This window comes from Ictidomys tridecemlineatus, assembly GCF_052094955.1.
Source record: "Ictidomys tridecemlineatus isolate mIctTri1 chromosome 2 unlocalized genomic scaffold, mIctTri1.hap1 SUPER_2_unloc_1, whole genome shotgun sequence".
In the NCBI taxonomy this organism is placed as follows: domain Eukaryota; kingdom Metazoa; phylum Chordata; class Mammalia; order Rodentia; family Sciuridae; genus Ictidomys; species Ictidomys tridecemlineatus.
The window spans coordinates 202,127-217,877 of NW_027520951.1; the positions used below are offsets into that span (position 1 = coordinate 202,127).

Here is a 15,751-nt window from a genome sequence, read left to right on the forward strand (position 1 = left end):
TGAGACCTTCTTCAGAAATTCTCTTCTAACATGCCCAGAACAAGCATCCATTTTCTAAAAATAAAAACCCACACTAATGCATGATTTGTTTGATATAATTTCTTTCCACTTCATGACACCCAAATATAAAGTTGTGGTTTCTAGGCCCTCTCTGTAGATAGAGATTTTGCTGAGCCAAGAGTACAGGTTCTTCACTCTGTAAGTGAAAGAAGCTTTAAGAATTCAGGAAATTATCCTGATGGTGATGCTTTCGGATAGGGAACTGTATACATCACTTAGCGATATAACACATTGCAGGTGATTACAATATATAAGTAATAACTAATCTCCTACAGAGATGTGAAATATTTTGCATACTTTTAAAGTGTCCTCAGTGGTCATCTCTAGAGACAAACATACCTCTAAAGGTACAAAATAAAAAACACACATATCACACCTGGTTCCAATCTACTGGAAACCCAAAGGTTGTGCTTCTCATTCATTCTTGTTCTTATCTTTGCTGTATATTTTCACTGATGTCCATATCAAGAAATGCCCTGAACTATTCATAAGCAATAAATCAGTGTACTAATCGTTATTCTGCATCCTCCTAGTTCCCCCAAATGGCATGATGGAATTCATTCCTGGAGAAAGCATGAGTTAAGAGACCCCATCAAAAGCCATGATAAGGTTGCTTATCTTCCTCTGAAATCCAAGTGTTGCTCTTTAGTTTCTCTTTCTCTTGTAATATGATATGGTTTCCTTGAGATGAAATACACAATTTCCTGAGTGTGCAGATTCTCACCGGGGTGTCTGTTGCCAAATGAGACCTCACTGAAGGCAACATTAACAAGAAACAGTATCAACTGCACACTGTATGATAACAAGCTTTGTTCCTGGCTGTGGTTTTCCCTCCTGGCCATCGAATTCCTTAATTATCACCTAATATAGACCTGTGACACAAATCCCCTAGAAAAGCTTGTGTCATTTGGTGAGAGTGCATTTGCTATGTGTTCCCTTGATTTGCCCACATTCTCAGTGGATTTTTTAATGTCACCAATTAAACAAAAGATTTGAGCACACGGGACAGAGCATGGCTTGATCTTCATAGTGACTCCTTTTCATATTTACAGGAGGATTCAAGAGGATCCATAGTTGGTATGTATCCTGGCCTCACTCTCTTCCTGTTGCAAAATGTAGATGATGCCAAGAGTCGGAGAGTCTTCCTTCCTTTTGAGTGGAGAGTCTCAAGTCATTCCACTTCGTCCTTGAGAATGAGAAGTGAGGGGGTTGCAGTCTAAACTAATTAAAAAAAATCTATGGCATTCTGCATATTTCCATGAAACACCTGAGTGAATTTAGCAAAGTGGTTTGGTCAATTAGAGTTTTATACATGTGTCTCTGTGTGCATTCATGCAACATTATTCTGGGTGTGACTTTGTGTTCATTTTTGCACACTTGTTGTTTCTCTAGATATATACATGCCAAGATGCCAATGTCCACATGTTTAAACAAAAAAGGTATCTCCATTAGATCATGATTTTGTATATGTGTAAATAGATCAAACTGTAAACTTTCCATGTGTGCAGTTCGTTCTATACCAATACCTCAATTAACATGCAAAACATATCCCATCAAAACCCAGAAAATTTTCACGACACTCTATAAGAAAAAAGCTTGGGTTCATTCCTGTCACTGCACCAGTAGCAACTTCGTTTAATAGCAAACCTCACCTGTCAGTAGGCCCTGTATTTAGTCAGTGCATGTGATTGTTCACAACACTTCACTCATGAAAAATTTTCACGTTCATATACATTTTCTGTGAGAGGTGTCAGAATTCATCTTCCAATCCCCATTCTAGGCACAAGTTTCTGGACAGGGCCAATCCTTAACAGGGACCCTCAGGTCCACCAATACACTATGCTCACTTATGGTGGGTATCTGAGACAGACAAGACACACAGGCCAGAGGTTACTGTAGCCAAGGAAGGGCTTACTTTGCATGTTCCAACTGACACTAAAAGCTACCTTATTGGGTCTTTTTGTAGACATTTCTTTGTAGAAACATGTTTTAACTGGATGGATTTTCATGGGGCCTGATCAGCACAACTGCAGCTCATCTAGTTACAGAGCAAAAGGTGGGCTCTAATGAAGGTCCAGCTCAGCAGAGCAGTGATGTTCGATCCCTAGTTTAGATCTGTGCTGCTCCCTGTGTGGCCTGCAGGATATCACATTGACAGTATATATGATAGGTCTTCATACTGTCAGTCTCAAATGCTGTCTAGGTCCTTCTATTCATACATACATGGATACTGATACTGACTGGTCACTGTGAGGATAGAACTACTGTGGTCATAATTCCTTCTCATCCCTGAACTCCTCCCTGGGCAGAGTGTCTTCATCTTAGTCCATGTCTTCATTGATAAATGCAACTCTATGCTAAGATCTCCCTTGTCAAGCATGTGGGGCTCTACAATAAACCAGGTATCCACCTGGGATCTGACCAGGACCAGCCAGAAGCAGTAGGTAAGTTAAGATAGCATTGTGTCCAAGCTTTTCACACACATATCTCATGAGCTCTAGGTGGGACGTGCTTGACCTTGTGCAGAGCCATCTGGATCTTAATTTTGACTTTGTTTATGTAGATTCCTCAGGCCCTCAGAGAGTTCCTGGCACTTTTCACTTTTGTATGACTCCACAGTCTACTTATAAATGAGGAGTATGATGAGTAAGAACATGCTCCCAAAGTGCTGCCCAAGGAAACCCAGGGGAAGGAAATTATTGCCTGCTTCATCTTTGAACTTCAGGTCTTGGCCATCCAAAATAACAGTATTTTAAATTTTATTTTAATTTTAAAACAAAACTTTCAAAGTGGCCACTAGACCCATGTGCATAAAGCAGAGAACATTTCCTTTTGTCTTGTGAGCAGCTAATCTGATGCTGGCACAGTATATATTCTGCGTGTTTATATTCCTGAAACTGTTGGCATTACAGTTTGCATGTCAGCTTGGTCTGTTTCAAGGAGACAGTGATAATGTTCCAATGGAAGAAAGTAATTAAATTATTTGACTCCTTAAAGCTCCACTCTCTCATTAGAAGGTTTGCAATTGTTTCCAGCATCCTGTTTGAGGCCTCTGACTCCCTAGAACTCAGAGAGGGTCTGAGAACCCAGAACAGAGATGAGGATGATCCTGACTATTAATATTAGTATTACTATGTTTTTCTTTCTAATAAGGAAACCCAGAAACTGAATAAATTATAAAGTTGGGTGTGTTTAGCTTACAGTTCTGAAGATACAAAAGCATGGCACTGGCAAACACTTGGCTTTAATGAGTACCCTTTAACCTGCATTGCATGATTGGTGGTGTCAGCAGGGATGCAGGTGCAGGAGGGAGACATCACATGGGGAGACAGGAAGCCAGCAAGAATCAGATAATTCATTTGCTCTTCTTATATAACAGGATCTAACAAGGGTTTGAGAAATCTATATTCTTACTTCTGACTCTCATACCGTCAAATGTCCTCAACACCTCCTAGCAAACCCTTCCTCACACAGATTTCACAAATCTCATTGTGGCCATTCTGAGAACCAAGCCTCAATCACACAATCCAGTATGGGATAAAAAACATCCAACCCTAGCAACCATCATAAGCTTAATTGTGTAGAAGAAAACATGAGTCAATCTTAAGTAACTCTGTTTATGGTGTCTGTGTCTCTAAAGGTTTGATATGGAACAAAAATTATGATTCAAGCAGTGATGAGGAAGAGCCTGCAGGTAGGAACAGCCCTTGGGGTATGGCAAAATGGGAAAGGTTTCCTGGTAGGATTTGAGTTCACCTACTAATGTGGGAAATGAGGAATGGGAATAAAATATAAATAAACAGAAATATGTGTTATTTTCATAAAAATAAGAGTTAGTAGACCTTCTGACATCCTGTTCATAAGAAGACAACTTTTGCTTTGCCAGTTAAACACAATCTTCCATGTTAAGTCCCATTCTGTCCTAAATTCGCCTCTAATAAACATCAAGTAGCTTGGCTTTTGTTATTTTTTTTTGCATCATGCATGAAAGAAATAAGATCTGCACTTTAGGTTTGACCGACAATGGAGAGAATCTAGTGGGACATACTTTCTTAGAAGCACTTTGAAAACCTGTAATTGAAGCTCTCACTAGTGATAAGCAGTGAGTATGAAGTCACAATTCCACTCTGAATGCTCTCTTTTTAGAGCAGCACTTTCTCTTCTGTGTTTTGTCTATTTCTGGTTGAAAATAAACTCCCAAATGTGGGAGACTTAAAAGAATATTGTTTCAGTTCTCCTTGAACACGCCACTGTGTTCTCCTGTAAAAGAATGGAGAGAAGTTCCTCCTTGAACATGTTTCTAACCTCAAGTCTTGATCTAATTCCCAAGCCCTGGGACTAGGAGGAAAATCTGAATTTGCTTGTATTTAAGAGGCCTAAGTCCAGAAAATCAGGGAGACTGTGGCTGCCTCTTGGAGGAACAGGATGACACAGAATCCCTACCAAGTACAGTGGCAGAATGTGAACTGGAAAAGAGCTCTTGGGATGCTAGATCTATTTCTCATTGCAGAAGTGAGGTGATGGGGGCCAGGAGACAGGAATACAGACAAGAGGAAGAATGGAGAGCTTTTACTGTGGGTTCTAGAACACCAGGAAAAGGAGCAACTCAAGTTCTCACCTTGACTTTAACTCTTCCTTTCCTTTTTCTAAGGCCACATCATCACCATCAAGGCCATGGTCCACAGAGAAAATATGGAAACTGATTCAGAGGATGAGGAGGAGGAAAAAAGGACCAGAAATCTGCAAGTAATTGATTTTCTATTGGTTTCTCTTAATTATTCTTTCTTATGTAAAGGCTGTAGATTTTCCATGTTTTATCTTTCCCACATGTTATTACTTTTCTAAAGGTGCTTTCCTTATCCAGATCTTTGAGGTTCTTGGACCTTCAATGTCTGTTAAATCTCTCTGCACTAACATTCTTAGTCATTCCCTGTTTTTTTTTTTAACCACAGGCAACACCACTGAATCATGCAGAGCAATACTGCATACCCATACACTGAGTGTGAGTTGTAGGGAGCATCAGAAGAATTGAGTTGTTGCCTGATGCATGAGACACAAACAATATGGTTCTGTTTTACTGACCACTGAATAGCTGGGTTCTCCTGCCTTTGCTGGCTCTGAGAATGCTTGAGGTTTCCTAACATGAATTGTTTCCAGGGGCCCTCTTCTGATTTAATATGTGGGCTCAATGCAGCAAAAGTGACAAAGCAGTTTAGGAAAAGGAAATGTGAGTCTGGAAAGAATGGGAAGGATAGAAGAGGTCAAATCAGTCCACATATTCTCCATTGCTTTCTTAAGTTTCTTTGTTGCACTTTATGCAATCAGTCAGAACCAATTAGTGCACTGAAGGTTCCATAGTTGCATGTGACCATGGCCATGCAAGGAAGGTACAATTTGGTTGAAATCAGTGCGGGAAGCTCTCTGAGGAATGGCACTACAGAGGGTAGGGCTGGAGGAGCCAGGGTCCTTGCTCCACTGTGTGTCATCACAGGTGCTGCTCCTCAGGGTCCCAAATGTGTGCTACTCAGCCTTTACACCCAAATGTCCTAGAGAACCCTTCCCATTGCCTCATATTCACTCTCTAGGGAAGCAGACTCAGAAGGTACTGAAGGTGAATGTCCATGGGAATTTGCTCCTGAGGACATTCATAGACACTCTTTCCACAGACAACACTCTCAGCTGAGGGCAGCATACCAGCCTCAGTGCTCCTTGCTCAGACCCCAGGAGAGATCAGGGCCCAAGTTCATCTTGCATATCCTGAGGACAATTGTGGTCCTGGCCACTCTCTGTGGCCAGCAACTCATCCCAAGTGACCTTTTTACCTTGTTCTGTTTTATAGACCCCATAAGACACTGGGAGAGCAGAGATTTGGCCCTGGGACACGGGAGAAATGATTCCTGCAGTGCACAGAAGCTGAAATTAACCTGTAAGACTCGAAGCAGGAGCTTGCTTTTTGGTTCGAACGACATAACTATCTATATTGTATAGAATTTGCAGATTTATATGTTCTTTGTTTAATAATTTTAATATTAGTACTTCATGCTAAATTTTTTAAAATTATATTTACTTGGTAACAGTTTCTTTTTAAATTCATTCTGTAAAATAAAACACACTAGAGAAGAGAGGTGGGAGGGAAAGGGAGGGGAAAGGGGAATATCAGGGAAGATGGAAGGGGAGACCCTCATCATTATACAGAATACATGTATGATGATGTGAGGAGAACAAAAAAGAAGTGTGTCACATTAGATTGGGTAGAGAGAAGTGATGGAAGGGGAGGTGAGGGGGAGGGGGGAAAGGAAGGTCAGCAGAATAAAATAGACATTAGTATTACTGTATGTATATACATGACTGCATGACCAATGTGATTCTGCAACCTGTACACTCAGAAAAATGAGAAATTATACCCCATCTTATTCAAAAATATATGTCAAGATCATTGTACTGTCATGTTTAACTAATTAAAACAAATTTTTAAAACACACACACTAAATTAGGAATATGTTCCTGAGGCAGATCTTGATGAATTACAAAGCTTTTATCTGGTGACTTCCATCACCATCACTCCTCTCCTCTCATACCCCACTCAGTTTGCTTTTTTGGTTGTTTTTTAGATTGGTATTATAACATTCACTAAATTATTGATGTGGGTGAATAGATGCAATAAAGAATCAAATCATTAAATTACACGATAAGTTAAATCCCAACTAAATTTCATAAGTGTTTAATTAATTTATCCATTCATTATCTAACTGAATCTCAAGTCAAAACACCCAATATAAGAAAGGGCTGGGAAACAATTGGAAATATTCATTTATGAAAAATTGTGGTTTTACATTTTATATCCTTTTTTTCAATCAAGAACAATATTTTTTTTGTAATATCACATACATATAAAACAAGTTGGAAAACTACATTACAAACTTGTAACGATGGCTTTAAATACATTAACTGACATGTTTCTCATTGGAAATAGGTTGGTTGCTGTATATATAGTGTATGAAAACTACTAATATAATAAAGTGTAGATAAAATATAAATGTTTGCTCTATGGTAACATATGCGCATCACTCTAATCTAACCATGCTAAAAGTTACATAACACTGTAAAAAATGTCTTAAAACTATATACTTTAATAAGAAATAAATTCAATAAAGAATGATAATACAGGGACTTGGGTTGTAGCTAAGTAGTAGAGTACTTATCTCACACACATGAGGCCATGGGTTCGATCCTAAGCACCACATAGAATAAACAAAATATATAAAGGCCTTGAGTCCATCTACAACTAAAAATATTTTTTAAAAAAAGAATGATGGGGTGGGGTTGTAGCTTAATGTTAGAGCACTCGCCTAGCATATGTGAGGCAGTGGGTTTAATTCTCAGAGCCACATATAAATAAATAAAGGTCCATTGATAACTAAAAAAGTATATATAAGTAAAAAGAATGATAATATTGAGAACCAAGGCATTCAGTATCAAATTTGCCAAATTTGCATTGCGGTCATGTGGCACACATCATATAATTCAAAGCCTCAAGTCATTTGTCCCTGTGATATCTTCTTTCACACACACACACACACACACATACACACACACACACACACAAACACATTTCTTCATCAGCCGTCTTGTATAGTAAAAGTGTCTAGCTTTTGTTCATTTTTTTATGCAATACACTTTTATCTACAATTTCATTACATGCATACAGCAAAAAGGAAATTATGGGTTTTACATCCTTCATGATAATTTTATATACACTGAAGTTTAAAACAGTACTTCAACAGTTTGCCTTGTAATGTGACACAGAATGATTGTATTTTGTTCTCAAAATTTTAATAAGGAGATATAAAATACAGGTTCAATAATTTTAAATCAAATATCCATCTTTTAAAAAATAGTGTTGCAGCATTGTTCTTTGCATTACTTTGAAAACTTTTTTTAAGTTTTTCTCTCATGGCAGAACCTTCTAATACTTCATATATGAGAGTCAATTTTTAAAAAAATTGCAACTTCTGCTCTTGGAAGGGCTCTGTAGTGACTGAATGGCATATGAATTTTTTATTGATTTTATATATTTACATATATGACAGTGGAATGTATTCCAATTCTTATTATGCATATAGAGCACAATTTTTCATACCTTTGTATATTGAGTATGTTCACACCAATTCATGCCTTAACACAATTACTTTCTGGGTTTTTTTTTGCATTACAATTCTTATCCCACATATATACCACAATTTTTTCATATCTCAGGTTGCATATAAAGCATGTTGACCCCCAATTCAAATCTTCATACATGTACTTTGAATAATGATGGCCATCACATTCCACCATCCTTTGTAATGCCCTGCTCCTCCCTTTACCTCCCACTCCTCTTTCCTATCTAGAATTTATCTAATCCTCTCATGCTCCTCCTCCCTACCCCACTATGAGTCAGCCTCCTTATATCAGAGAAAACATTTGGCATTTATTTATTTATTTATTTATTTGTGGATTGGCTAATTTCACTTAGCATTACCTTCTCCAACGGCATTCATTTACCTGCAAATGTCATGATTTTATTCTCTCTCATTGCTGAATAAAATTCTATTGTGTATATGTGCCACATTTTTTAATCCATTCATCCACTGAAGGGCATCTAGGTTGGCTCCACTGTTTAGCTATTGTGAATTGTGCTGCTATAAACATTGATGTGGCTGTGTCCCTGTTGTATGCTGTTTTTAATTCCTTTGGGTATAGTCCAAGGAGAAGGGATAACTGAGTCAAATGGTGGTTCCATTCCCTGATTTCCAAAGAATCTCCATACTGCTTTCCATATTGGCTGCACCAATTTGCAGTCCAACCAGGAATGTATGAGTGTAGATTTTTGTCCACATCCTCACCAACATTGTTGTTGTTTGTCTTCATAATAGCTGCCATTCTGACTGGAGTGAGATAATAACTTACAGTATTTTTTTTTTTTTTTGAGAGAGAGAGAGAGAGAGAGAGAGAGAGAGAGAGAGAGAGAGAGAGAGAGAATTTTAATATTTATGTTTTTTAGTTTTCAGTGGACATAACATCTTTGTTTGTATGTGGTGCTGAGGATCGAACCCAGGCCGCATGCATGCCAGATGAGCGAGCTACTGCGTGAGACACATCCCCAGCCCAAATTTAGAGTAGTTTTGATTTGCATTTCTCTAATTGCTATAGATGATAAATATTTTTCAAATATATTTGTTGATTGATTTTATATCCTCTTCTGAGAAGTGTTTTTTCAAGTCCTTGGCCCATGTGTTGATTGGGTTATTTGAGTTTGTTTTTGTTTTGTTTTGGTGCTCAGCTTTTTGAGTTCTGTATATATCCTAGAGATTAGTGTTCCACCTGATGTGTGAGGGGTAAAAATTTGCTCCCAGGACATAGGTTCTCTGCTCACCTCACAAATTGTTTCTTTTGCTGACAAGAAACTTTTTAGTTTGATTCGACCCTATATATTGATTCTTGCTTTTAATTTTTGTGCTATAGAAGTCTTATTATGGAAGTTGGGGCCTAATCCCACATGATGAAGATTAGGGCCTACTTTTTTTTCTGTTAGGCATAGAGTTTCAGGTTTCATTCCTAGGTTCTTGATCCATTTTGAGTTTAGTCTTGTGTAGGTAAAATTTAAAGGTGTAATTTCATATTGTTGCATATGGGTTTCCAGATTTCCTAGTACCATTTTTTGAAGATGCTCTCTTTTCTCCAGTGCATGTTTTTGGCACTGTTTTAATTATAAGATAATTGTAATTTGGGGGGTTAGTCCCTGTGTCCTCTATTCTCTATCACTGGTCTACAAGACTGATTTGGTGTGAATAGCATGCTGTTTTTGATACTATTGCTCTGCAGTGTAGTTTTAAGGTCTGGTATAGTGATGCCATCTGCTTCACTTATCCTGCTAAGGATTACTTTACGTATTCTGAGTCTCTTATTTTTCCCTATGAATTTCATGATTAGTTTTTCTATTTCTATGAGAAATGTCATTGGAATTTTGATGAGAAATGCCTTAAACCTGTATAGTGCTTTTGGTAGTATAGTCATTTTGATAATATTAATTCTGCCTAACCAAGAACAAAGTAGATCTTTCCATTTTCTAAGGTCTTTTTTGATTTCTCTCTTTAGGCTTCTGTAGTTTTTATTATACAAATCTTTCATCTCTTTTGTTAAGTTGATTTCCAATTATCTTATTTTTTTAGGTTATTGTGAATGGGGTAGTTTTCCTCATTTCCTTCTCAGAGGATTCTCACTGATATACAGAAATGCCTTTGATTTATGGGTTTTGATTTTATATTCTGCTACTTTGATGAATTCAATTACTAGTTCTAGAAATTTTCTGGTGGAGTTTTTGGGGTTTTCTAGGTATAGAATCATATTGTCAGCAGATAGTGCCAATTTAAGTTCTTTTCCTATGTGTATCCCTTTAATTTCTTTCATCTGTCTAATTGCTCTGGCCAATGTTTCTAGAACTATGTTGAATAGAAGTGGTGAGAGAGGGCATTCCTGTCTTGTTCCAGATTTTAGAGGAAATGCGTTCAATTTTTGTCTGTTTAGAATGATGTTGGCCTGAGGATTAGCATAGATAGCCTTTAAAATGCTGAGACATGTTCCTGTTATCCCTAGTTTTTCTAGTGTTTTGAACTTAACTGGGTATTGTATTTTGTCAAATGCTTTTTCTGTGTCTATTGTGGTGACCATATGATTTTTACCTTTAAGCCTATTGATGTGGTGAGTTATATTTTTTGATTTCTGTATGTTGAACCAAACTTGCATCCCTGGGATGAATCCCATTTGATCATGGTGCACAAACTTTTTGATATGTTTTTGTATTAGATTTGCCAGAATTTTATTGAGAAATTTGCATCTATGTTCATTAGACATATTGGTCTAAAGTTTTCTTTTTTGATTTGTCTTTGCCTTGTTTGGAGATCAGGGTGATATTGGCGTCATAGAATGAGTTTGGAATGACTGCCTATTCTATTATATACTGAAATAAATTGAAGAGTGTTGGTATTAGTTCTTCTTTAAAGGACTTGTAGAACTCGCTTGTGTAAACATCCGGTCGTGGGCTTTTCGTGGTTGGTAAGCCTCTGATGTCGTCTTCTATTTTCTCACTTGATATTGGTCTGTTTAAATTGTTTATATCTTCCTGACTCAATCTGGGCAGATCATATGACTTAAGAAATCTGTCAATTCCTTCAATGCCTTCGATTTTATTGGAGTTTAAGATTTTAAAATAATTTCTAATTATCCTCTGTATTTCTGTAGTGTCAGTTGTGATATTACCTTTTTCATCATGTATGCTGGTAATTTGAGCTCTCTCTTCTCTTTATTAGCGTGGCTAAGGGCCTATCAATTTTATTTATTTTTTCAAAGAACCAACTTTTTGTTTTGTCAATTTTTTCAATTGTTCCTTTTGTTTTGATTTCATCGATTCCAGCTCTAATTTTAATTATTTCTTGTCTTCTTCTGCTTTTGCTACTGATTTGTTCTTCTTTTCCTAGGGCTTTGAGATGTAGTGTGAAGTCATTTATTTTTTGACATTTTTTTAAAGAAATGAACTTCATGCAATGAATTTTCCTTTTAGTATTGCTTTCATAGTGTCCCAGAGATTTTGATATGTTGTGTCTATGTTCTCATTTACTTCTAAGAATTTTTTAATCTCCTCCTTGATATCTTCTGGAACCCACTGTTCATTAAGTAGCATATTGTTTAGGCTCCAAGTGATGGAGAAAATTTTGTTTTTTATTTTGTTGTTGATTTCCAATTTCATTCCATTATGATCCAATAAAATGCATGGTAGTATCTCTAACTTTTTGTATTTGCTAAGAGTTGCTTTGTGGCACATTATATGGTCTATTTTAGAGAAGGATCCATGTGCTGCTGAGAAGAAAGTGTATGCACTTGGTGGAGGTTGAAATATTCTATATATGTCAGTTAAGTCTAAGTTATTGATTGTGTTATTGAGTTCTATAGTTTCTTTATTCAACTTATGTTTGGAAGATCTATCCAGTGATGAGAGAGGTCTGTTAAAGTCAACCAAGATTATTGTGTTGTAGTCAATTTGACTCTTGAACTTGAAAAGAGTTTGTTTGATGATCATAGCTGCATCAATGTTTGGGGCATATATATTTATGATTGTTATGGTTTATTGGTATAGGGTTCCTTGAGCAGTATGTAATGTCCATCTTTATCCCTTTTGATTAAATTTGACTTGAAGTTCTACTTTATTTGATATGAGTATGGAAACCCCTGCTTGCTTACACAGTCCATGTGAGTGGTATGATTTTTCCAAACCTTTTACCTTCAGTTTGTATATGTCTTTTCATATCAGATGAGTTACTCAGAGGCAGCATATTGTTGGGTCTTTTATTTTGTCCAATCTACAACCCCATGTCTTTTTTTTATTGGTGAGTATAAGCCATTAACATTTAGGGGGTTACTATTGAGACATGGTTTGTATTTCCAGCCATATTTATTTTTGTTATTTAAGTTGACTTGGTTTTCCTCTTTGATTAGTTTTTTCCTTTAGTGCATACCTCCCTCTGTTGATTTTCATTGCTGTTTTTCATTTCCTGTTCATGAAATATTTTGCCAAGGATGTTTTTGTAGCACCAGTTGTCTAGTTATACATACTTTTAACTTTTGATTATCATGGAAGGTTTTTATTTCATTTTCAAATCTAAAGCTTAATTTTGCTGGATACAAGATTCTTGATTGGCACCAATTATCTTACAGAGCTTGATATATGTTGTTCCAGGATCTTCTGGCTTTCAGGGTCTGGGTTGAAAAATCTGCCATTATCCCAATTGTTTTCCCCCTATATGTAATCTTATTCCTTTTTCTCGTGGCTTTTAAAATTCTCTCCTTATTCTGTATGTTGGGCATTTTCATTGTACTGTGCCTTGATGTGGATCTGTTGTGATTTTGTACATTTGGCATCCTGTAGGCTTCTTGAATTTGGATTTCCAAATTATTCTTCATGTTTGGAAAGATTCTGGTATTATTTCATTGAATAGATTGTATATTCCTGTGATTTGGTCCTCTATGCCTTCTTCTATCCCAATAACTTAAATTTTAGCTCTTAAATAACTCTGAAATTTAAAAATCGTTTTTTGGACTTTTCTTCTTTTCATTACTTTTAAAACATATTCTTAAGTTTTTCTCTCATGGCATAATCTTTGTATACTTCAGATATGAGAGGAAATGTATTTTTAAAAATGCCTTCTGCCCTTGGAGGGCACTACAGTGACTTAACAGTACATGAAATTATAATACTTTTCAAATCACTTCACCAATGACTTGCCTGACCGAGTTCATGAATGTTGCATCAGCACACAGTTCATTCATAGAGAGTAGGACTTTTCTATGAGAAGAAAAGTTTCCTAGAAGTCTTTCACTGTAACTCCCTCTGTCACTGTGTAGTCAAGGGCCATATGTCTCCCATGGAAACCTTCTTACCAGTCTCTTGGGGTAGACATTGAAAGATGATCAGTGCTTGGAATGATTTGGTCCCTAATACTTTACTATTATTCAGTACAGCTTCTATAACCACTTTCATCCACACAGGAGTGGAGCTGTTGGACAAAAAGCTGAGCTGGAAGAAAATGTTTTATTTGTATTTTGTTTGCCTAGATGGTAAGACAAATGAACAAAGTAGTCCCTCATCTTGCTGCACTGACCACAGGCAAGCAAAGGCAATGATCACTTAAGTGATCCGCAGGCAGGATGGTTAAGTCATTATTGGGCAAAGAGTTCAGAGATACAAGTTGATAGGTTAGTTTCCTATGAACTCTACCTTCGGTCACAACCCTTTGGAAAGGATGGAGACACATATTGTGCCTTCAAACTTTAGTAGACACTGCAGTTCAATAGGGCACTCAAGGACTGAAGTGGCTGGTGCCAACGTGTAAGGTATTTGTAGGGTGTGTAGATCAACCCAGCCTCTGGCCCTGGAGAGACAATCACAGCAGTAGTGTGGGGAGTTCCTTTTGGCATGACAGAGGTCTGTATTTGTCTGATCAAAGACATTATGGTAGGGTTAGCTGGAGACGAGTACTCAGGGTCACTGGTGAGAGAAAATGTGCAGCTCCAGTTATGATCCTTGGAGCAGCCAGGGCTGTTTCCACAAGAGAAAATTCAAGGGCTGGTGATTTAACGTTAGCACCTCTGCAGGTGTCATTCAGAATCAGAAGCTCATACCTGCTGTCTTTAGTTTTACTTTGCTCTATTCTGAGCATCTTCTACATTGATTAGTACATCCGAATCTTCATGTATATGCCCCCAATTCAGTTTATCCTATTTCCTCCTCTTTCGATTTATCTTTTACTGACCCTTTGCCTCAGGCCATTGTTTTACAACCATTTTCTGTCTCAAGCTCTTTAGCTGTAAATCCTCTGGGGCCAAAGTTCCTACCAAGAAAATTAAAATCTAGATATTTAAATTTTTTGAATTTTTTTTTACACAAATAGAGCACATCTTTTCATTTCTCTGGTTGTACATGATGCAGAGTCACTCCATGTATCAAATCATACCATACAAAGGGTAGTAATGCCTTTCTCATTCCACCATCTCACCCCTACACACCCTCCCCTCAACCTGCTCTCCTCTGCTAAATCCAAAATTTCTCCTCCTTTCCTTGAGTCTCCCCCAGAATATTATGAACCTGATCCACTTATCAGAGAATATATTTGGAACTTATTTTGTTCTATGATAGTCTCCAACTCTGTCCATTTACCTGCCAATGCTATAATTTCTTTCTTCTTTAAGGCTCAGTAATATTTTACTCTGCATATGTACCAGTTTGTTTATACATTCAACTGTTGAAGGGCATCTAGGTTGTTTCCATGAATTACCTACTGTGAATTCAGCTGCTATGATCACTGATGTCACTGCATTACTATGGTGTGCTGATTTTAAGTCTTTTGCATGTACACCTAGGATTGGGAAAACTGGGTCAAATGATGGTTCCCTCAAATTTTTCTAAGGAATCTCCAATCTGCTTTCCAAAGTGGTCACTCCATTTTTTTAGTGGCAAAAATCTGAATATTCTTTTACAGACACATTCAGTTTCTGTCATAACTGAACAATAGTTCCCAAATAATCAGGCAATTTTTCACTCTTTTTCTTTTTGTACTGCCATTTAATATGTGTACATGTCTTTAGGTACTCTGCTAATTTCTTCCTCTGTCAACTGCTAGAAGTGGCTGAAGATCCTGCAGAATTTGGACAGGCTGCACAAGAGCTTCTTGTCCTTCACCAACTGCATCAGGTTGTCTTGGATTACCACTTCCCCTGACCATATTCCAGACTCCACAGATCACTTCACCCAATGCCATGACACCAGCACCAGACATCAGGAATGGGCAGGGGCAACCCCTGGGCACTGTCTGCTGAGGACTCAGTGTGCCTCTCTGCACTGGCCCCTGCTCTGGGTCCAGAGCTGAGCCCCATGGAGGCTTGTCTATGAACTACAGTGAAAGTTGAGGAATGTGTATATATTACACTATAAGGAGATATAGTGACATATGCCACAATGGTTCTGGTGGCCCAGCTGTATGGACAATCTTATGCCCTAGATGTATGCTAATAGAGGAATTGGTGATGAGACAAAATCTGCTGTTTAAGGAAAGCCCTACAGAACAATCCTAATGTAGACCATGGGAGTTTTGGAACAGTC

At 37.5% G+C, this 15,751-nt stretch overlaps 1 pseudogene; it reads right to left on the bottom strand.

Moving 5' to 3' along the window:
* Positions 1-13,736: 13,736 nt before the first annotated feature.
* LOC110597009 (KH domain-containing RNA-binding protein QKI-like) lies at positions 13,737-15,340 on the bottom strand (annotated as a pseudogene).
* Between the last annotated feature and the right edge of the window lie 411 nt (positions 15,341-15,751).